This window comes from Equus caballus, chromosome X (assembly GCF_041296265.1).
Source record: "Equus caballus isolate H_3958 breed thoroughbred chromosome X, TB-T2T, whole genome shotgun sequence".
Lineage (NCBI taxonomy): Eukaryota > Metazoa > Chordata > Mammalia > Perissodactyla > Equidae > Equus > Equus caballus.
Window position 1 is genome coordinate 33,272,389 of NC_091715.1, and position 23,417 is coordinate 33,295,805.

The 23,417-nt window shown below is 54.2% G+C and overlaps 1 protein-coding gene and 1 long non-coding RNA gene across 3 annotated transcripts in view; one reads left to right on the forward strand and one right to left on the reverse strand.

The window, feature by feature from the left end:
* BCOR (BCL6 corepressor) overlaps positions 1 to 14,005 on the reverse strand; it is a 115,556-nt gene extending 101,551 nt beyond the window's left edge. The window contains exon 1 of one of the 2 annotated variants that reach the window (XM_070258412.1): positions 13,878 to 13,977. The gene's annotated coding sequence lies outside the window, so the exon portion shown is untranslated. Of the gene's footprint in view, positions 1 to 13,877 lie in introns of both variants that reach the window. The other variant, XM_070258420.1, reaches the window with a different exon arrangement.
* LOC111771582 (uncharacterized) lies at positions 13,910 to 16,258 on the forward strand. Its single transcript, XR_011435051.1, has 3 exons — positions 13,910 to 14,047; positions 15,368 to 15,478; positions 15,986 to 16,258. It is a non-coding gene; the product is annotated as an uncharacterized lncRNA (long non-coding RNA).
* The last annotated feature ends 7,159 nt before the right edge of the window (positions 16,259 to 23,417 follow it).

A 23,417-nucleotide genomic window follows, 5' to 3' on the forward strand; every position in this document is an offset into this window, starting at 1 on the left:
CCCTGTCTTGGCTGCAACCTTGTGCAATGCACAAACTGCACACCCTGATGCAGCGGCCCTGCCTGAGAAACCAGCTTATTTCTGGGGCCACTCTGAGCGTTGCTCAGTTCAACCCACAAGGTTGCTACTGAATCTGGGTTTCTTTGGTTTCCAGCATAGAAGCAGTCGGCCCTGCAGACCCAAATCACCTGAAGGGAGGCTGGGGGGAACGAAGTACATCCTGAGAAGTCGAGGTGAGGTCAGGAAAGGGACAGGTAGGTCAGAGTTCACCCAGTTCTCCACTAACTCTGGGACTTCCATTTTCATTGAGATCTAAAACATGAGCATCATGCCCCGAAGCCTTGCTGAAAATTAAATCTTCATGAGCGAAAAGGAAAGCAGGCCAGAGGGTGCACATGCCTTTTGGATTTTCAAAAGCGGGAAAATGATTAGATTTCAGATTTAGGGAAGGTGTGTCACATTAAGGGAGCCAGAGAAAATAATAACTGCCAATTCCAAAGCAAAACAAAATCATGTTTTTCCACCACGTTTCTATCTCTGTCTCCTAGTCGAGCCACAATGAAATAGCAGATCAAATAGCAGATCAAAGGCAGAGGCAAATACAATTATGTTGCCTGTGAACCCCCTAGCATGAAATTAGAAGTCAAACTCTCCATTCAGGGGTTAGAGACAAGGATAATGGGAACCTGGGGCCCTCGAGGTGTACCCGGTCGCTTTCAGTCACAACACTATCCACGCTGGATATTTAAAACCACACCTGGGGGCAGGAGACAAACATTAAGCATTAGAGTAATTTCTTATTAATGTATTATTTTTTCCATACTTCTTTTAGAAAATGCATTGACTACATTTCCAGCCGTGTGCTACATAAAGATATCTGGATGTCGAATAAAAAGTGGGGGGGGGGGGCGGGATTTGTAAGCAGATAGTGAAAATAATGCTGGCTGGAGCGACGAAGGGTTCCCACAGATCCCTCCAAGATGGCAGGTGAAGGATGGCAGCAGACAAATGGCCAGTCCTGTTCTCTATCTGCTTTCCCTTCCAATGCTGAAGGACCTAAAACCCATCGGCTCCCACCCCCTAGTCCTTCCTCAGTCCTCCCCACACTTCACAACCTCGCGGAGAGAGCTGGCCTTCAATATCTTCTATTTTTCATAAAATCCATATTTGCTTTATGGCTCTTTCACCCTGGCCTAATTTTAGCGCTCTGCCTCCCTCACCCCCCATATAATTTATGCAGCCTCTTGAGGGCACAAGCTCCTATTATAACATAGACTATTCTGTTTAGAGCCATTGCTAATTAAGCTTAGCTCTCAAGAGTACCCGGCATAGCTTTTTTTTTTTTTTTGCCAATGGCCACAAGTTCTTTGAGGCTCTTCCCAATGAGCGGTGGGGTCTATGTCCCTTCCCCTTGAATCAGAGCAGGTTGTGACTCATTGTAACCAGTCGATTAGAGTAGAAATGATTTCAAGTGTGATTTCTGAGGGTGCGTCAGAAAAGGTGACACAGCTCTTGGCTGGTTTGCCGGCATGCTTGTTTCCGGAGCCCTGAGCTGCCACTATGTAACTTCAAGTCCTACTCCCTTTAAGCTACCATCCAGTGAGGAAGCCCAGGCCATATGCAGAGTGCGCTTTGGTGCTATGGGACACAGCTGAGGTCCCAGCCAACAGCCAGACATGCGGCTGAGGCAGCCTCCACGATTCCAGCCCCCAGCTGTTGAGTCCTTCCACCCCAAATTCCAGACCCACAGAATCCACGAGCAGAATTCAATGGCTCCTGAGCCAGCTCCCTTGAAGCTGACTTGTTACAACCCTTATTTTCAGGATAGTAAGTAGCAAAGATCAGTTTTATAACATGTTGCTAAATTCATGGAAGAAGGTGAGCTGGATGAAAAACAGAAGCGTGGAGGGCAGGACATTTTCGGTCAAGACCCGAATCCTCCACCTTTGATGATGCAATGTCTTGTTCTTCATGGAATCCCCATTTCCGCTAAAGGATCGGGTTGAAAGGACCCCATCTGTTGTTCCCTCCTGATGGGTGCTGGCTGCACAAGGGAGTCAGTTCACTGGGCAGGAGAGGGCCAAGCATTTCCAGCTGTCCGCCTTTGCTCTCCAGCTATGTTCTCCTCTCCCATTTTTCTTGCCTCTTCATTAAGGTTCTCACATCATCGATGGGAGGGATGGAATATGGAAGGAGTGTCAGCTTCCTTCATTTTCTTCCCAATTCCTCCACAATTTCACATCTTTTCATTCCCTGACCCCAACTACCCCACTTGTGTCACACTCTGGGCACGTGGGTTTTCATTCACAATACTCGGAGTCACATTTGCTAAGCCATACCCATAGAACCACCTAGCAGTGCCTGGGGCCTTGTCTCTCCTCCCCTCCTCTTTCCTCCCCTCCCCTACTCCTCCCCCAAGGCAGGCACCAACAGGCTAGATGCCCAGGCAGCCCTCCTGGGGAAGTGCTGAGTTCTGGGGAGACCTGGGGACGAGGTGCAAGTCATCTGGAATGCAGAGGACTGAGGAGGGGAATGTGGGGCACCCACGTCCTGCCTTCTGCCGCCCCCAGCAAGCAGGGCAGCCACAGAGCAGGAGAAAAGAACACGTCACCTGCAATGTGGAGAAAAATAGGATTCGGGATTGTCTGTGGGGTGAGGGGTGAGAGGTAGGGAGCTACTGAACAGGCCAGGATGGGACCAGCAGCAAAGAGAAGGAGGCAACACCGGCCCCTGCCCTGCCTAGGGATGAACTTGCCAAAGATAAAACACAGCTGTGAAACGGGAGCAAAGGTCAAGCCCAAAGGGACAATTCTCCCCCTGACCACAGAAAGCCAGCACCAACTGGAATTATCTGTCAGCTGCTCATCCGGGGCGGCCTGGCCCTCAGTGCACAACCAGGGCTCAGCCGCAAGTCAGCCCTACACAGGGGAGCCCTTCCCCAGAGCCGGCATGGCACCCCGAGCTCACAGCTTGGGGGCTGCCTGCCCCACTGGACAGTGGGGTTCTGGGGCTCCGATTCGCAGGGCTCCTGGAGCACACATTTGAGAAGCAATTCTCTCTTCTACCCCAAATTCCAGGCCAGAGAGACCCACATCCAGCTAGGGCCTTGCATGAACCTTCCTTCCTACACTTCAAACAATATCACCCAAACCCTCCCTCACTCCTTCAAGAACAAGGGCACAACGTTCATTAAAATCTTCTTATTACCTTCCCGGTGCTTCCCATGCAATTACTTCATCTACTCTTTCCCCAGGCTTGTGAAGTAGGCATTCTCGTGCCTATTTTACAGATAAGGAAACCGAGGCTCGGAAAGTTTACACAACCACTGGGGGCAGAGCTCCCACCTTCAGCCCAGATGCATCTTGTTCCAGAGCTTTCCACCAAACCTGTGATCTCCCAAACATTTTGATCCCGTATTTCGTGCCAGGCCTGTGCCAGGCTTGCAAAGATAAAGAAGACGGTCTCTGCCCTTGGGGAGTTCATGGGCTTGTGGGGGAGACGGAAACACTGTAATACAGTGGGACAGGGGCTCTGAATGGGGACAATCTAAGTACCAGGGAGCCCTTCTGACTGTCTTGATCATCTTTGCCCTTCCACCCCACCTCTCTTTTCTTAGCCCCTCTGGTTTCTTCTCACAAGGCCACTCTTCTCGTCTTTCCTTAGGCGCTAGCTGGTGGCTCACTCCCACGCCTGTCTCTTTTTCTCCTGTCAACAGGGTCTGCACCCACCCGCCTAGCAGGCATCCTGACACCCTACCTGCCTGGAGAAGCTGCCTTGGTTGGGTGGACATCCTTGGCCTCTGGGGCCCCAGGGGAGGAGAGGGATGCTCACTGCAGCCCCAGGCTTCCTCAGCTGGGAAATGGGCACAGGGGCAGGACACTGAGCAGGCTGGTAGGCCCTAGCAAGGCTTTTATTGAAGCCTGTTAAAGGGCTTCGGGCTTCCTCTGATGAAAGGCGCTTAAGTGCATCTGGTTTTGATTACAGGGGAGGAGAAAGCCAGGCGGTCTCTTGGGGGTTGGACCAGTCATCTGGCTCTGCCTTCCTCCGGGCAGAGCTGGCTGCTGGTGAGGCCAGGAGGCCAGGTGTGGGGGGCAGGCAGGAAGCAGAGCCAGTACAAAACCCTTCAAGGCTCCAAGGCTCCTGAACCCAGCCTCTGGTTCTGCCAGGCGGGACTCCCAGCAACAGCGTGATAGCTCAGAGATGCAGCTCCTTTGAGAAAGTCAAGTTCAGAGGGGCTGCTGCCCACCTCTGACCAGCGACTCTTCACTGATCTCCGCTCCCTCATCTCCAAAATACCTTCCCAAGAACCCCTGACCCTCCAACCTTTCGGGTTGCTCTTCTCCCTCAGACGAAGTTAAAATAGGTTTCTGCCTCAAGGGTTTCCGCAGAAATGCAGACCTTTAAAAGTTAAAAAACCCTGTGTTTCCTTTCTGCTTTTCAACTAGCCGGGTATCATTTCTCATAAAACAGACATCGTTAAGGATGCCACGTCACTGTAACGGACAACCATGCTGAATTAAAGGAAGAGATTAATATTAAAATAAAGTGGCTATCCCGGAACGTCATCAGGCAGTCCCAAGCCGCTCTGTGCCCCACACTTGTCCCTGCGCGGGACTCCACGTGGGCACACAAAGCTCTTGGGGGATCGGATGGGTTAAACACAGTCCGCGGTTCCAGAAACGAAATTGCATTTTCTTATTCCCGCCCAGATTTAATCCTGCTGCGTGTTATTATTGTCAAGTCTCTTCGCACCACCGTTTCTAAAAAGAAAACCCGTGGGTCTGCGCGGCCCTTCGCCGCCTGCTTGGCTTTTATTGTGAGCGCAGCCTGGTCTGTCTGCGTGGATCCAGCACGTCGTGACCGCCTCGCAGGCGCGCACGGACACCCTCGGATTGGCATTTCGATAAGACCTGGGCGCATTGTCTCAGCGGCGACACACACACACAGATAATAAAGGTCTACCCTCCTCGCAACCCATAATTAGAAATGACCTTTGCGAAAGGCAATTAAAATATGGTAATGATCGATGTGCTTGCCCCTTTCCAAAAAGGAAAATACACAGGTGTTGGCTTCAGGAGGCTCCACCTGGCCCGGCCAGGAGGCCTCCTCGAGCTCATGAATGAACTCTTTCTCCCGGGAAGCTTCGATTCCCCGCTACCTACGCGAGCGCTGGCTCCCCTCCTCTCCTTCCCCTCCCCCACCCTTGCTTTGGCAGCCAGGAATTGCTGGCGGCGGCGGGGCTTTGTCATCTGAACGCACACACAGACACGCACACGCGCGCACCCGGTCACCACCGGACCGCGGCGGCCGCTGCGCGGTGTCCTTCCTCGCTGCGCTCCCCTCCCCGCCCCCTCTTTTTAAGAGCTCCTCCAAACCCTTTCTTCCGTCCTTTATGTGTGCGGTCCTTTTAATCGAGGAGCTCGGGAAGCATTTTAGTGGAGCCTCCCGCGGGGCGCGGGACGGCAGGACAGAGGACGCGCTCGGAGGGAACGCGTGGGCAGCTGGGCTTTGTTCTGCCCCTGGCCGGGGTCCCGAGGGCGGAAAAGCCTCTGCCACGCTGGGGCCTACCGGCGCGTTGGCGGCGGCTAACACCCCCCTTCAACTGCAACGTGAAATCCCCTCCGGAGTTCACTCCGGACTTGGTCCGGGTGGGGCGCATCGCCTCGGGGAGGGTCTCCTGGTCCACGACTGGCTCTCCCCATACAGACAAATGTGCGGTGTCATTATGGTGGCTCCTGTTGCTCGAGGCCCCGGGGGTGCTCCGGCGGCGCGCGCGCACCCCACCCCTACACAGCGCGGAGGGCGAGAGGGGGGCCCAGGGGCTGGAGCTCCCCGGGGGGCTGCCCGGAGGAGACGCCGCGCCGGGCCCTCCCGCACCTCCAGGCTGCCTTCCGGGACCGCGAGCACGGAGCCAGGGCGGCCTCTCGCCTTTCGTTACCGGGCCTACGAAAGCAGCAGCCCAGGCAAATATGTAGCTATTAAAATTAATCGCCCTGCGTTGTCAGCTGAACATAATGCAAATTATTTATGGGCTGTCTGCGCAATATTTATCATCGTGCAGGCTCCAGGCGCTTCGTGCCTCCCGGCCTCCCCCGCCCGCCCCGGCCCGCGCAGGGCGAAGCTGCGCGCAGGCTGCGGCGGCGGCCAGGGGCCCCTGGGCACCGGCATGGGGTTCCGAGGGCGAGGCCGCGAACCAGGCTGCCTTCCAGGGCGAGAGCTTCACTTTAGTTTTTGCCACTCGTTCCACATTTGTTAGAGGCCTACTACGTGCAAAACTAGGAGGGACTGCGAAATTAGGGGGCAAAAGCCAATTCGGAGAAATCTGAACCAGACCAGCTCGGCCCAAGGGGCGATGCAGGCGAAGGCTCCTCGGCTGTCCAAGTGGATTTTCCGAGGCTCCAGTCTGTCCTCCAACCCGGGAAACCCATGTTTGCGGCAGCTAGATTCGCACTTAGAGAAACGGAGAGCATCGGAGGTGCCCAACAGATCCCAGCACAACGCTGTCGACTGGAACAGGAATTCGGTGTCCTTCGAGCCTCAAAACTTGTTTGCAGATCGCAGATAACAGATTAACTGCTAATTGTCGAAATCGGCCAACCATTTAGTTTATCACTGCTGGAGGCCCCTTGGTATTCGCTGCACTTTTTATATGTAAAAACAGCCTTGGTACCTCCTAAACGGCTTTTGTGTGGCTTTTGTTTCTCTTTCAAATACGGTGTTTTAAAAAACAGCAGCAACACGCCACCCCACCCCCTCTCCAACCGAGCCTTCTCGGTTAAAAAAAAAAAAAAAAAAGAAAGAAAGAAACCCAGGAGGAGAAATAATCTATAGGACAATCCCCCCCTACTGGTCGGCGCTGGCGTTAGGGCTTTTTACGCAGATCGAGTCGCCCTGGGCTGCAGAGGTAAACAGGCTTTCTGCACCGCTGCTAAATGAATCACGAGGGGAAGGACGAGGACGGCGGGGCGGAGGAGGCCTCGGGATCCGGGCTGGGTGCCAGGGAGGGGAGGGCGCAGCCCGAGGGGCAGTGGGGTGGAGGCGAGTTGACCCCGCCCGGAGGCCTCAGGCCAGGGAAGGGAGAGGAGAGGAAGGTCGGTGGGCGGTCCAGCCAGAGGCCCCCGCTCGCAATCGGCGAGGCTGGGTGAAAGCGCAGCCTGGGGCCCTAAACCCAGCGCGCCTGGGCGCCACCTGGGGCGGGTCACGCCGCGTGAGTCCATCTGCGGGGAAGGAGGTCACGGGACGCTCCTTCCCACACACAGTTTCAGCAGCTCTGGACCTTCTGGACGCAGAGGGAGGCCTAGCTCTTTCTTCTGATGTTCATTTTAAGCAAATGACTGCTCTTCGTCCCTGTTGTCAGTCTGAACGCCAGCGTCGCCTTGCACTTAGCTGACCAAACCTGAGTCGGGGCCTACTTCCGGGGTCCTGGGGGGACGGAGTGGCTATGGCATCTGTTCCCCAGACTATCAGAAGGGTACAGAGCCAGGATGCGACTTGGAATTTATATTCTTTATCCACTTTTCTTCTCCTTAAAATGTGGTTTGACCCAATTTAGAGGTCTTTTTTCTTTCCCCTTTAACCCCCCAATTTTTGACAGGGATTTTTCTTAGCACATTCCAAAGATGCTCCCATTACTTCGGAAACTTAATTTGAAGTGATGTAAAAGAAAAGAAGGCTCAAAATATTAAGTTGCTCTTGGAGTCCCTTTATCTCGTACATTCCTGCATGGATTTGAGTGAGGGCTGAATTTCACTTTGTTTTGTTTTTTAATCAGCAAATCACTGTGTTTTCTGGGGTAGGAGACTGAACGTGAACGCAGTGAAGTGGAAGGATCCTGCCGCGTTTAAAACCAAGCGCTTTATAACACTTTGGTCCTCAGAATCCCACCTGAGTGGGGCGGGGTGTTATTGTTCCCATTGTCCAGATGAGGGGACTGAGCCCCAGGAGTTTCAAGAATCTAGGCGTCCTCATTAGACGGGGGGCCAGAAGCCAGGCGAAACCCGCCGGCTCCTGCCCGCCTCCACCTCCCTCTAGATCAATGTCATTAGTAAATGCTGCATCCTTTTCTGAGATATATCGACTGGAACCCAGGCCACCTTCCCGGCTGAGGCAGCCCACATTTTAGGCAGTTCCTTCTACAGCCTGCAAATCGCACGGATCGTCTCTTACAACCGTCTGTTTACTCACTTCCCTCCACCGGGTCAATTCCGACTCCAGACCCGGGAGGACAATTTTAAAGTGTTTCTGCAGACAGACCCTCTGGCCGCGCCGGAAATGTTTTATGGACCTGTGAGCCGACTTAATCCCAGGAGGGGCGGCAGGATTAGTCCCTGGTGTGGGTGGGGGATTCCTATGTTAGGGTTTAATCCTCATGGGAGAAGAGCTGGGGGTCGGGTGGCTTCGGCAATGTGTGCCCCCTCCCTGTGAAACTCCCAGATTTGGGCCAAGGCGGCAGAAGGTCCAGAGCTGCTAAAACTGTGTGTGGGAAACTGAGGCATGTGGCCCTGGACCCCCAAGCCTCAGTCCTCGGCGAGGCATACTGTAGGGGGCAGAGGGCGCCCCGCGCAGACGCCCCGTGGGAGACCAGCACGGCCCCGGAGTGCGAGTGGAGAGCGCAGCCGTGCGTTTTTTCCCCAGGTTTTATTCTTCCAGCCCTGTGCAAAGGAGGAGAGCCGCAACCCGGGGAGGGAGCCGGAAAGAAACACTTAATCACCGGCGTCTCGCTGCTCGTCACGCGAAGATGGCAGCAGCTCCCCTGGGTTTCAAGGTTCCGGGAAAGGCGTGTGTTCTGCCTTGAGGCGCGCGGGCTGCTGCGCTCCCTCCCTCGCCTCGGCGGCCGGCCCGGGCTCACGGAGCCTTTCTCAACGCCCGCAAGGGCGGCGAGGTCGGCCAGCCTGCCCCTCGGCGGGCCCCGGCGGGGCGGTGGCCAGGGCAGCGGGGTCCGTGGGTCCTTGAGAGCTAAAAGCAAAGCTTGAGGAGAGAATCTTATCGTCCGGCGCCGCCTGGGACCACGAACCGCCCCCCACCCCCGCGCGCACCCCTCCTCCCCGCGCGCCCCCACACCGGCCCGGGCACGCAGGGACGTCAAGCTGCAGCCAGTACGGGATGCAGGGGAGACTTCTACTAGCCGTGCCGGAGGCCGAGCCAGCCTTTGCGAGAGAGGAGATTCATCGCCAGCCCCATTCACGCAGGCCCCACTGCCTGGCTCTCCCCTTTGACCCCCGGGCCATCATGAAACAGAGCGCACAGGTTCCTGCCAGTCGCGGCCCCCTCCCGGAGGGGGCTGGCATCCACAGGCTTGGCTGCACGCCCCAGGGGTGGCAGCGTGCGCATGGCCGCTGGGGAGGCGGAGGGCAGCGCGGCCCCTCCACCCTGACTCTTCCTGGCGCGGCACACAGCCGCCCCGGGCTCCCGAAGCGCCCGAGCGGAGAGGAGGAAGGGAAGGCGGAGGCCCCGGAGGCGGGCTGCGCACTTGGAACTCGTGTGTCTGTGTGTGTGCACGCGCCCGGAAAGGGGGACGAGTGTTTAGGGGGGCAGGGTGAGCGTGAGCAACCCGGAACCAGCCGTCCCAAACGGGACTGACTAGCTGGCCTCTCCAGCCCCCGGCTGTGGGGCTCGGTGCCCAGGGCGGGCGGGTCAAGCGAAGGGGAGCCCGGAGCTGCGGAAGGCGCTGCCGGGCGTCAGGCCAGCTCCGCGGGAGGAGCCCGGGGACGCGCCTGGAGCTTAGGGACTGGTGTGACCCAGCCGTCCCCGCAGGCGGCCGTTTAGCTCCGCCTCCCGGGACCACTGACACTTGGCGATAAGGAGTTCCTCGGCAATCGGCTGTCCCCAGCCCCCAGTCACCTCCGGCGGACGTGAAGGCCGGATGCTGTGCGGCGAGGTGGGGCGAGGGGCCTTTGCACTGCCTTCCCTGACCCCTTCTCAGCCACAGAGCCACAATAACGTGCTTCTGTGCGACGCTCCGGAACTTTACTTTGCAAAATAAGAGCCAAATGCTGGGCCTTCTCTTCTCTTGCCGGAAATTTTTCCTTTGGACGGTGGGGGCCCCAGGCAGTCCCCTCGGAACACTCCCCAAACAGCTGGCCTTCACTACACAGTGCTAGAGAGATGGCACAGCCTTTCCTCCGTCCCTCCCCCCCTCAGGGCAATCCCTGCCCTATCCCAAGCTGTGCAGCTTTGAGCAAGCCGCTTAACGGTTCTGGGCCTCAGTGTCTTTATCTGTAAAACGAGGCCAATAATAGTGTCTAACTGAAGGCTGTTCTGAGAATAATATGAGTTAATACATAAAGCGTCTAGAAACGTCCTCGTGTGTAGTGCCACAACGTGTCTGCTGTTAGGATTTGGTACTCTCTTACCTTAGGATGGAGTGAGGGTAAGAAACCGTCCAGGTGAAAGTTCCCGAAGCCTATATGGAGTTGGGTGTGGCAGGGTGGAAAGGGCACTATCACTCACAAAAACGCTAAGCAGATACAGGCTGGAACTGTCTCGACTAGACTTTCCCTTACAGGCCTCTGTGTGGTGGAAATGCAGAGGGGGACTCGTGCTTTAATGGCACTCATTTAGACTGGCTTCATGGGAAGCTCCTGGCAGGGCTCAGGCATCATTATCCACCCTCTTCCTGAGGCCTTCGGCAAAAGGCACTGGTTTAGAGGACCTCCAGGGGACTTTTCCAGGACACCCTTTTTAATGGCTCAAGGCCACCTCCTATAAATTAGTTCTTGAAGGCCCTGCGCAAAAGCCACATCCTCTGGGGGGGTGTACTGTAGCCAGGGCATGTGTCCCTGGGCTGTCACTGGGCCTTATTTTAGGGACACACAAATGCACACGATTTATGTAAACAGAATCAGTCGGATTTTTCATTTCAAAAAGCTTTCCATTTCCTTTGAAATGGGGTCTCCTGCCCCATGGGGAGGTGTTGGGGCAAAGAAGGGCCTGAGGAGGCCTGGCCTCTCCCAGGTCACTCATAATTCATTAGGTGGGACAGCCTTTTCCTTTTCAAAGACAACGCAAATGGCCTTTCCCTTACGTGGCTGCCGGCCTTCGCCTAATCACTGAAATGTGCTGGCGGTGCGCTCTCACTCTGCTCTCAGTTGATCCTTATCGGAACTGTGCATGCCAGGCTGCCTGCCCCGCGAAAGACAAAGACATGGGAGCCTCCAGGTTTGCTCCCGAAGCCTCAGGGTCACCTCCGGGGCTTCCCCTTCACAGCCACCGGTCCCCAAGCCGCTGCTGGCCAGCCTCCGAAACAAAACCCGCAGCCCTAAGTCAGAATTCCAGTTCTCGAGCGCCACCCGGAGAGTTCACATTTCCCCTCCTCCGAGGCCGCGTGGTGCGCAAGCGAGAGTCCGGGGGCGGCGGCAGCACATGTCTGGGGGGGGGAGTGCTCCCCGCACCCAGCAGCACGTACGCAGGAAAAGAAAAAGTCAAGAGGAAAACGTGGGCTATAAAAGCCAAAACTCAGGGCCATCTACTACTAAGTACGAACAACCCCAGGCAGGAGTTTGCAAGGAGTCATCAATCCCCAAATAGAAACTACAACCAAAATAAATCCCCTTTTAGAGTTACATTAAAAGTCCTTGATGATGGAGTGCAAAGGGGACCGCGCCTTCTGAGGACACACACGGGCTGTGCCAAGATACATCGTGCTCAGCCTGGCACCTCCTGCACACACGTTTAATACCAGGCAGGGCGCGAGCTTCTCATCTACCAATTAACCAGCTCTGACAGTCTTTTTTAACTGACTCAACGTGTTCTTGATTAAAAACAAAAAGATTGATTTTGCTTGAAAGATACCTGGACAACCTGTATTTAGATGGGCTAAGTTCCCGCAGCTCTCTGACCCCATTTGTCTGGTCTCTCTAAGAATCCACGTTTTCTAGCCCGGGAAGGGGCAGGCGGCCCTGGTGGCTCCTCCTTTCGCGGTTTCCTGGCGAGGCGCCCATCCTCCCCAAGCACCGGGAACGGAGGCGGCCGCATTAATACTCGCGGGCAGGCTGCTCTGACCTACACTGTCATTTTTTCCATCGGTCAGAAACGGGCGGGGAGGGGGGGGTCCTCCTCCGAGGGGCTCTGCACGGATCATTGGGTTTTCCCCGGCGAACTTAACACGGAGGCAAAAGGGGCAGATGGAAACCAGGCCTCGGCTGGCCGGGCGCGCGTAAGCGCCGCACTCAGCAGCTCGACGCAAAGCCAGGGCTGGATTTTCGCGGCCCGGGCTGGCGGCCTCCCCGCGCCGGCGCGATCCTCTCTCCCTCGGGCTGAGCAAACGTGCTCGCCTAATTCCGCCCTGGAGACAGCAGCTGTGCGGCGAGTGGGGAAAAAAACCCCGCAACTTTTCCAACAGAAAGTGTATGCGCACAGGAGAGGTGAAGGCCCACCCCGATTCTGTGCACGTACCGACACAGCATCTAATCAGTGTCACTGCCAGGAATACGCTTCCGCGGCGGGCGACACCCCCGCCCCCGCCAACCTGCAGGAGGGAGGGGGGATGCAAATGGCGTCTCGCGTCGTCCCAGACTCTGCACAGCTCCCGCTGCCGCGACTCCCAGCAGACGTCGCAGCAGGCAAAGCGCTGCCACTCTGGGGACTCCAACACGCCGGCGGCCCGCGCCCCTCTCCTGCGTCCTGCGCCCGGGTCTCGGGAAAAGGAACTGGCACCACTCCCGGTTCCAAGGCCATTCCCCTGCCCCCACCTCTGGGAAAGCCCCCCTTCCCCGACTGGAGGGGGGGCGCGGGAGACCTTGCGAGACGACTGTTCCCCGGCTTCCCCGCGTGGCATCGGAGAGGAACGTGGGTGGTTTTTCCGTCCGAGGCCTGACCACACTCCCCCACTCTTCCAGGCCTCGGACCTGAACCTCATGGACTCCGGGTGGGGGGCCATTTCGGGCCACTCCGGGGGGGAGACCAAAGTCAGGCGTCCTCAAGGGCTCTGGCGGATGGCCAAGTTTGTGTCCTTTCCCTCCCACGCCGGAGTAGCGCGCGCCACTTTGGAGAAGCGTGAGTCTCCTCACCCCCAGCCACGAGGCCCACCCCTGTCTTCAAGGCGGGGCTGACGGTTTCTCTACAGCACCCTCTCCCGCCCTGCGGCCCCGCACGGCTCCCACAACCCCGGGGAGCCCCCAGAGATGGCCCGCGCCTTCCCGCGCCCGCTCTTCCGGGGCAGGAGGAGGCGTGTGCGTGGTACCCTCCGCGGAGCCACCTCGGCAGCCCTGCCTGGCCACGGCCTTAGCCGATCCCCGCCCGGAGTTGACCCGCTGGATGCAGCCTCCCCCACGCGTAATGGGGCGCCCTTGGGACGCAGGCAGGGATGGCGGTTCCGGTCGTTCCGGGATTTGCGTGCAAGAAGAAAAGAAGGCCGGCGACTACAAGAGCCGCGCCTCCATTCTCGGGGTTCAGACGCCCGCGCAGGCTCCGCGTCAGTCCCGCTATCGCCACCCTTGCCGGGGGGACCACTGCCGCACCCCCACGCCACCGCCCAGCCATCCCTCGCCCCGCCTGTGCCGCACCACGCGGAGCTCCAAGCACCCCGGCTCCCACACCAGTCCCTCCATAGCTCGCGCGCCTCCCTCGCCCCGCGCTCGGGGCGCCGCTCGCTCCCAGCGCCCCGCGGACGCCGGTTCCACCCTCGGCTGCGAAAGCCGCCGCCCCGCGCCTCCCCCGCCCGGCCCGGCCCGGCCCGGCCCTTGTCCCAGCCCGGCTCCCCCGCCAGCTGCGCCGCCACCGCAGCACGTGACCCGCCCCCGTCGCGGCTTCCGCTGAGCTGCCTGTTCCGGAGCACAAACAATTTCTGCTCTGACGCGGGGTCTCTCGGGCCCTGGCGTCCTCTCCTCCCTGCCCCCCCCCCCCCTTCCGGGTACGAGAACTCAAAACAACTCGCTGACCTTCGGGCGGACCAGCTCCGGCTTCCACCGACTCCGGCATTCCGTTGAAACCCGGCAGCGGCGGCTTCTAAGATTTCACTCCGCGCTGGGCTGGGGGGAGGGGGTGATTTCTCCGGGAGGGGGTGTCTCAGATCGAAAGAGCCACTTCATGCTCCTTCCTCTCCTCCGAAGTGAGTTTTTAGACTCTCCGGAGGCCTTGGGGAAACACGGGCAGCCGCGCGCAAAGAAAGCCCCCCTTCCTCCCAACACACACACACACACAAATGCCGCCTTGACTAGTGTCTGACCCGATTTCCAGGGTCACGGCCCAGCAGCAGAGCGCCCGGGCAGCCTCCGAAATACCACCAAGCGGTGGGTTGTGGCACCCAGCAGAGCTGGGGTGGAGGTATCGCGCTAAAAAATAGTAGCTCAGACTTCCACGCTCTTTTCTAAGTACTTGACAAGCCCTCCAACTTTACAGATCAAGAAACTGAGGCATAGACAAAGGTCAGTTAAGTATCGCGCTCAGAGTCACCCAGCTAATTAAATGACCTAGTGGGAATCTGAACGCAGGTTTTCCAGAGCCTAGGGTGGCTAACCATTATGCTATAGCGCTCACCTTGGAATCACAGAGCCACCCACAATACGAAACTTAGTGTTCGCTTGATGGCTACATATTTTGTACGTTACATTGTGGCTGGCACAGAGGCACTCGAAAAATATTAGTGGAAGGAATGGGTGTCTGAATAAGTGATTGACAGAATCATGGATGGCAAGTGAGTTTAGAGAAAACAGCGCCAACCATTGTTCCTTCTAAGAGGATTGTCTTACCTTAATAAAACCTCTAGCTGTTTTTTGAATGTTTGCAGGTAACAGGAAACTCTTATTCAAAAATATATGAACTTCCCACCCCTGCTCCTCAGCCAATCAGCCTGGCAGCATTTGAACTTGCTGGGGCACATACCCAAAGCAGCTTTTACTTGGTCTCAGCCATTTTTTCCCCACCCTGTTCCTTCTCTGTAGGCTTCCGCTCAGGGTCAGGCAGCCTGGAACTGCATTTGAAGTGATTCTGAACATATAGCAAGAAAGGAGTGTATACCCACCAAACATGGCTCACTGGCTTCCCTTCCACAGGCGGGTGCTGGTGGGGTGAGGGGAGCGTGGCTTGCAGCTCAGTGCTTATTTTTTAATTCTCGGACCACATAAGGAGCACCACCATCCGTGCAGCTTGCTTCAAAGTCACAGCCCCTCACCAGCTGTGAGGTCACACCTCTCGGAAGGCAGTAGTCTACCTTAACCAACAGCTCTGAGATGCTCATCAGTGGGACCACATCTGCAATTTGGAGAGCTGCCACTGGTGTTCTGTGCTGTCCTGCTCCTTCCGGTGGCCCAAGAGAGGATATGATTTTTAAAAAGTTGTTCTATTTAGATAATCCAGTACAATGTACTTTTATGCTACGTTGTTATCTTCCTCCCCTCCTTTTCTAGACCTAACCAGTTGTCTCTTCTAGGTCGCTAGTTGGGCAACCTGAAATGAGGACAAGTTTCACTTCAAGTTACCTGAAAGTGAACTTTCGCCTTTCCAATTTGATTCCTCCAACATCTGTTGAATGGCTCTCGGTGTAAGTCACTGTACTAGGCGGAATATGGAGGAGGAAAATGCCTAGTCTCTGTTTCTGATTATTGATATAGTCTGTCTCCCTCCCTTCCCCTCCATTCTCTCCCTTCCTCCCTCCTTCCTTGCCTCTCTCTCTTTCTTTCTTTTTTTTTTTTTTAAAGATTTTATTTTTTCCTTTTTCTCCCCAGAGCCCCCCCGGTACATAGTTGCATATTCTTCCTTGTGGGTCCTTCTAGTTGTGGCATGTGGGATGCTGCCTCAGCGTGGTTTGATGAGCAGTGCCATGTCCGCGCCCAGGATTCGAACCAACGGAACACTGGGCTGCCTGCAGCGGAGCGCGCGAACCCAACCACTCGGCCACGGGGCCAGCCCCTCTCTGTCTTTCTTTCTGACAGTTATCTATTTTGGCTCACGTTCCTACAGTTATTAACCAAGAAATGAAAACGTTGATTTTCTCTGTAACAACCCAATCTTGATTCTGAGGCTGGGCTTTTGGCCTCTTCTTTTACAGCCTGGTCTGGAGGGACCAGCAGGACCCTGTGACCTCAACTTGTGGCCAGCCCAGGTTGGAAGCATCAGGTGATTTCCAAGGAGGCCACAGACTTCCATCCCACGTGGCCAGGTCGTAGCAGAGAGCAGCCTTGCCGAAACTCACTTACCCCTTGTGCAGGGGGGCCTGGTGACAAGTGATGCTGAACTGGAGGTTCGGGATGCTAATTTTATTTATTATCTGTGTACAGCTTGGGGAGGAGAAAAGGCTCATAAAAGTGTTCTAGGCTGGTCATTCTGAATGTGAACATTTATTTATCTGCAAAACTGCCGAATGTCCCCGCAGGAAGTCGCGGGCGCAGCAACCCCTGACTGCACAGACAAAAGTCTCCCCTTTACACAGGGCTGCTTTTATTGTTTCCAACAGCTTTGTGCTTTCCCTGGGGGAAAAGGAGAGTCACATAGCGAGTTTTCTTCCTCTTTTCTCACGCTGCAGAGGAAGTGATGTTGTGGAAACAGTGGCATTAACTTGGCTTGCAAAGCGCATCGGAGCCAGAGTTGGGAAAAGCTCGTGCCAGGTGGCATTCCTATGGCTTTCCTCCTCCAAGCCCCAAGAAAGCCCAGCCTGGGTCTGAGCATGGGGATGGAGTGCACACACAGGTGGCACAAAGCCAGAGGAGCCATATTTGGATTCATTCCCTGGGTATAAGGGGCTCCCAGGGAATGGGTGCTCCTGACCCCTTGAGCTGCTTCCGATTGGGAATAAAGTCCCCAAAGGGCTTCTGGAGCACTTTTCATTCATTCTTCATTCTTTTCTTGGGCAGCATTTAGGAATTTCTCCCTTTGTGTCAAGCATGGTGGTAGGCCTGGGTACACAATGGTAAGCAAAAGACATGGTCCCTGCCCTCATGGAGTTTACATTCTACTTTGCTTGGCACACAAGAGGTGCAGGCTATGGTCCTGACATCAAATCCTGTAGGTCCTGCCTCCTTAACACCTATCCTATGCTCTTCCTCGTCCAGCTGCCTTCAGTCCGAGCCTTGAGGACCCATCTCGGAACAGTTGAACCCACCCTCCCCAAACTTACCTCCTCCATCTGATCGTGCTACCCACTACTTTAAATCCTTCAAGCAGCAAGAAAGGGAGGGACAAGGGGTGAAAGGGGCGTCCCCTTCCAGCTGAGTCGGTCTCCTTTATAAGGATTTCTCAAAAGTCCCACCCAGTGATTTCCACTTGTGTCTCATTGGCCGCCTCTTGCTGTAAGGGAGGCTGAGAAATGTTACTTTTGAGCTTGGGTACATGCAGCCTCAAGTTACTAAGGAAGAGGGGAGATGGCTATTGGGGTGGACAACGAGTCACCCTGCTTGTGTACTCACAGATGGTGTGTGGCAGATAGTATGAAAATATTTAGTAAGTGGTTGACGGGATTCAGTCGAGACCTTTTGGGGTGTATTCCTGGTCCACGTCCCAGTTCTCTGGGAACTGCCCTTCGCCTCCTGCCCAGGGTTGGGATCCACAGCCTCTTTGTTGCTGTAGCTGCACATGGAACTTGCCCCTAGCTGAGTCAGTTCTGGCCTTTCTCCTGGGAATGGGGGATCAGGAGAGAGAAAGCCGGTCAGTCAGGGTTGGGCTGGCTCCATGGCATCTGGCCAGTGCAGTCACACAGCCCCGTGCTCAGAAGAGCCTTACACTTGGGGTTTAACGCTCTGCGGTTGCCATCTTGACATTCTGAATGGTAGTATGTTGCATTGGTGTTTGGTAGGTGAAGTCTGGTGGGGCGATGGAGCACGCACCAGGGGCTTGGAACCTCGGCTCCTGCGTGGTCCCACCTCCTGCCGCCTCCTGGCTTACCTCCCTGAGGTGGGTTCTCAGATGCCCGCTCCCGCTCCCCTGCCCGGCCTCCCGCACACCACCCTGGCCTGGGACAGCTGTCGCCCTCTGCCCCTGGCAGGGCCTGGGTGCTAGCATTGGGAAGGGCAGGGTCAGGGTCGGGTGTGTTTCATGGCATCTTGGGATGGGGCAAGGTGGCAGGAGCTTCTCCCCCACCACAGGTCCAGGCACTGAGTGTGTCCCACCGTGGAGGTTGGGATCCCTTGGAGGCCATCGACTACCATGGGTTGAGGCAGCGGGCCCGTGGGAAGGGGAGACTGACTTCCTTACCCCTGACTGGGGCTCTGCATTTTAATTTTGTCCTAGGCCCTGCAAATTATGTAGGCAGCCCTGCCAGACTGCACGGGCCATTGTGTTCAAGTCTGTGTATGCCAGGCCAGGGGCAGCTAGTCTGCAGGAAGACAGAGAATAATAAAGAAGTGCAATAAGTAACAGAGCGCCTTCAGAAACAGGGGCCCCAGAGAGGGCAAAGATGGGCTCCTGAAGGGGGTTCGGTGCCCGGGGCCAGCCCCCCTGGAGGCCTGGCTGCGCTTTTGCTCCTGTGTTCTTCTAATCAATTCCCTCCTGTTCCTTGTGCTTCTATGAATGGATTTCCCTGATTGCCAACTAAAAGCTCCCCAACCACGACGGAAAAAGGAGCTTGGTTTGCAGTTCATAGCATTGGGCTTCGGTCCCAAGGTTGCCATTTAACTAGGTGTGTGATATTGGGCGAGTTAGTCATTCTCTCTCAGCCTTCATTTCCTCAGCCTGAAAAAATGACTGGACGTAATGGTGTCAACGTTGTAGGTTGCAAGGAAAATGATCTGTTCGTGCCCCTTTTGGTTAATAGAAGGACTTAAGACACAAAACATGCAGGAAATTTAGAGTGAAATGACTCCCTTCTCTCACTATTTTCTCAGTACTTAAACACTGCTTGTTTGAAATTAACTCGAGGAGGTAGAATAGGGTCAAACAAGGCGGATGTCATGGGGTTGAGCAGGGGACGGGTTTGTTAGCACATTTCCATGACTGAAGACTAAATGCATACGGTAGATATTCCGCTTACTGTCGCTGCACAGTGAACAGCCCCCCACTCACTGGTTTAATGTAACAACTATATCACTCTATCTCATGATCTTGTGGGTCAGGAATTGGGGCGGTACTGTGATGGGTGATTCTTCTGCTCTATATGGAGCCGACTAGGGTCTCTCAGTGGTACTCAGGTGGCGGATGTGCTGGTCTGGAGGGTCCAAGTTGGCTTCACACACGTGTGTAGTGCTTTGGTGGGGATGACCGGAAGGCTGCGCTCAGCTGGGACTGTAGAATGTGGCTCCTACCTGTGGCCTCTCCAGCATGGTGGTCTTGGGGTAGTCCTTCTTACGTGGTGGCCCAGGTCTTGCAGAGAGTGTTCCAAAAGGCCAAGACAGAATCTAGAAAGCCTCTTCTGACTTAGCCTTGGACATCATGCAATATCACTTCTTTTTTGGCTCCAGAGCCCGTGCCTTTTTTTTTTTTTTAGCGAGGAAGATTGGCCCTGAGCTAACATCTGTTGCCAAGCCAATCTTCCTCTTTTTTTTTCTCCCCAAAGCCCAAGTACATAGTCGTATATCCTAGTTGTAAGTCATTCTAGTTCTTCTATGTGGGACGCCGCCACAGGATGGCCTGATGAGCAGTGCCATGTCTGCGCCCAGGATCCAAGTGAGTGAACCCTGGGCTACCGAAGCAGAGTACGCAAACTTAACCACTGGGCCACGGGGCTGGCCCTGCAATATCACTTCTGCTGATTCACTTAGTTACTAGAGAGTGACAAACTCACCCAGATTCAAAACCAGGGGACTACACAAGGGCAGGAATACCAGGAGGCATGGGTCGTTGGGGGCATCTTTAGAGACGAGTGATCACAGTGGGCCAATCACTCGTTCATTTGTGCCCTTGGTCCTGGGGGGCAGAATGTGAGTACACGGATGGAAGAGCTCAGATCCATCCCCATTCATCGTCAGGAGGGTTCCGGGAAATCCTGAGCGAGGAGCGGGAGGTGGAAGGGCTCTTGGGAACAACAGCCCCTGTGGAGGATCTGAGAGCTGAGTCCCTGGGATTTGGATGTTAAACTCTAGTCCTGCTTCAAAACCAACTTCTTGGGCTCTTGAACTTACAAAAAAAAATCTCAAATTCTTATGAGGGAGCTACTATAATTCTCTCCATTTTCTATATGTGGAAACTTAATTAAATTGCCCAGAGTCACAGTTAGAAAATGGTACAGCTGGAATTTGAACCCAGATATATCTAACGCCAAAGCAGTAGGTCATTTTACAATTATAGTTTAAGTAACTTTCCCAGGGTCACCCAGAGAAACCAGAAATACAATTCGATACCCATTCATGGTAAAAACACTTAGCAAACTTAGAAGAGAATGGAAATTCCTTCATCTGATAAACAGTATGTATAAACAAAACTTACAACAAACATTATATTTAATGGTAAAATATTGAAAGCTTTCCCCCTGAGATCAGGAACTAGACAAGGATGGCTGCTATCACTTCTTCTATTCATTATTATTCTGGAGGTCATAGCCAGTGCAAGAAAGCAAGAAAAAGAAATAAAAAGCATTCAGATTGGAAAGGAAGAAGTGAAACTGTCGTTATTTGCAGATGATGTGATTATGCACATGGAAAGTCCAAAAGAACCTACACTCCAACTGTTAGAGTTAATAAAGGAGCGGCCGGCCCCATGGCCGAGTGGTTCAGTTCGTGCGCTCTGCTGCAGCAGCCCATGGTTTCGCCAGTTTGGATCCTGGGCACAGACATGGCACCGCTCATCAGACCACATTGAGGCAGTGTCCCACATGCCATACAACTAGAAGGACCCACAACTAAAATATACAACTATGTACTGGGGGGCTTTGGGGAGAAAAAAGCAGAAAGAAAAAAAAAAAAGAGTTAATAAAGGAATTCAGCAAGGTCACGGAATTTAACAAAGGGCTCTTCTGAGGCTTCAATGAGAAGTTTATATCAGATATTAAACCCTTATCTATTTAATCCTCACAACCACCTCTCTTTGGCCTGTGGCACTGGTGACATTTTCTCTTTGATGTCCCCTTTCCCCTGGCTTCCTTGACACTATCCTTTATGTCTCATTCCCCTCTCCCTCTGAATTTCTCTCCCAGCCTCCTCTTCTGGTATCTGCTCCTTCAGTGCTGGCCATGCTCAGAGTTCTGTCCACAAGCTTTGCTGTGGGGAGCACAACTGCACTGTGTTCCATGTGGATGGCTCCTCCCATGGTTGTCTGACACCCTCATCATTTCTTCCCTGAACCCTCTTACTGACCTAGTCCTTGGCACTCCCACCTCCGATTTTTTTATTGTGGTAAAATACACGTAACATACAACTTACAATCCTAACCATTGTAAGTGTACAGTTCAGTGGTATGAAGTACATTCATATTGTTGCACAACCATCACCACCATCCTCCTGCCTCTGGTCTCACTCCCTTTGCATTCATCCGTCACATAGCCCCCGGGGCTGACCCTCCTAAAATGCAAACTTGATCTTGCCATCTTTTCCCTGTTTAAATTCTTTCAAGACCTTGAGATGCCTTGGTTGAGTTCAACATCCTCTGCATGATGTAATAGCCTTCCACGATCACTGTCCTGCTCACTCCTGATGCACCGTGCATGCTCTCTCTCTCTTCCATGCCTGTCTTAATTTAGGTACCTCCAAAAGTTGACCCTGAGCCCAGGATTTTTGGGCATAAGAGAGGTGATCCCAGGAAGCACAGGGAGGGAGTGAGAATTGAGACAGGAAAGGGAGGAGGGTCAAGAAAGTGTGCATTACTGATGTGGGCAACTGGGGCTCAGTCCTGCTGGTGCCTCTCTGGAATCCTGTGTAGCACACCCCTCAGAACTGCGCCAGTGAGGGCTGAGGAAGCCAGAGTGTTTATCCACCAGCTCCCATCCTGTGGTGTGCTGGTAAACCAGCTTTCTGGGAGAACAAAGAAAGTCCCAATTTAATAGTGTTTGCCAATTGTCATGATATAAATATCCCCACTGTGGCCGATTCTATGCTACCAATGGTTTAACCATTGGCTTGCAGATTTTCTGAGTAGGTAACAATCAGGCTCTCCAGAGTGAGTTCCACTGCTCCAGCACACCCCAGCTCTCATTCCACATTAGTTGAGGGTTATTTCTGGGAAACCAAGCTCTTAGGATCTGCCCGCACATATGGTGGCCAGCTGAGCATGCTTCAGAGGCCAGAGAACATCTTCTGATGGAGTTTCAGGAAGTCCTCATTGTATTTGGGAAGTCTTTTCAGGTGCCTTCTGGGGGGTGTGGAGGGACGTGGGTGGGGCACCGTCAGAGCTTGCTAAAAGGTCTTTGCATGGCTCTTCCCCAGCCTGGAATGTTGCTCCTTCTTAACCCCCATGCTGAGCTCTGCTCATCCTTCGACACTCAGCTATTTCACCACCTCTGTGAAGCCCTCCGTGCCTTCCCACAAACCATCCTTGCTCTCATTACAGCCCCAAAGCACGTCCTCGGCTTGTTAATTACTTGTCTGTCTTTCTCACTGGACTGCAAGTTGCCAGGCCAGGGAGGTTGTTTATTACTTCCCATGCTTTAGCCCAGTGCCCAGTGCAAGCTTGGCTACCTAATAAATAGATAACTTGCCCCACCCCAGCTCGGCACATAGTAAAGGATGAGTCAGATTAGCACTCTCCTCTCCCCTATTTATATATCTACTGCCCAATCAATCAATCAGTGTCTCTATGGCTTTATTGCTCATTCCCATCCCTTTCCAAAGAGGACTTTAGGCAGCAAGCAGGTGCTTCCTTTCCCGTGAAGGTGTGAGCGACCATATTTTCTGAAGCAATGATCAGAACACGTGATCTGACACATGTTCCAACACATGGTCTGACAATGGGACAGAATATTTTAAATCACCACCGTCTCGGAAAATCCGGGCTGTGTGGCTCTGTGTAGAAAAGAGCCAGGAGCCACGGCCTCATAATGAACACCCAGGGCAGGCGGGAGTTCTGTTTGAAAGACCTCTGTGATTTTAAGAGCGGCATGTGAAGATAGCTGCAGAGAGAAGTTGATTTCTGTGGCACTCTAGCTGGAGCGATCATAGGGAGCAGGGAAAAATTTGTGGCAGAAACAAGCTCTCATGAAGACCATATGCTGTATTTCTAATCGATGGCTCTTAGAAGTAATTCTCCGACATTTCATTCATTTTTACTGCCTCCCCTTCAGGGGCAGGAAGAACAGTGTTGTTAGCCTGCATTTATAGATGAGGGTATTTAGAAACAGAGGTTAAACGGCTCAGCCCGAGTCACAGAGTGAATCAGAGACACCGCCAGCCTCGAATCCAGAATTCCGACTTGAGCTTCTGTGCCAAGATCCCTCGGGGCACATTTTCTCTCTAATTTGCATAAATCATCAACATTTTTTTCCAAGCTTGTGCTGAGAAAGCCCCTTTTCAAACAGCGGAAACTCCCTTTGCCTTCTGTCGCCTTAGTTTTATTTTATGAACCAAATTCTTTTACTTCAACACGTAGACTTGCTATTTTCCCTTCCATCGAGCCCTTTTCAAAAG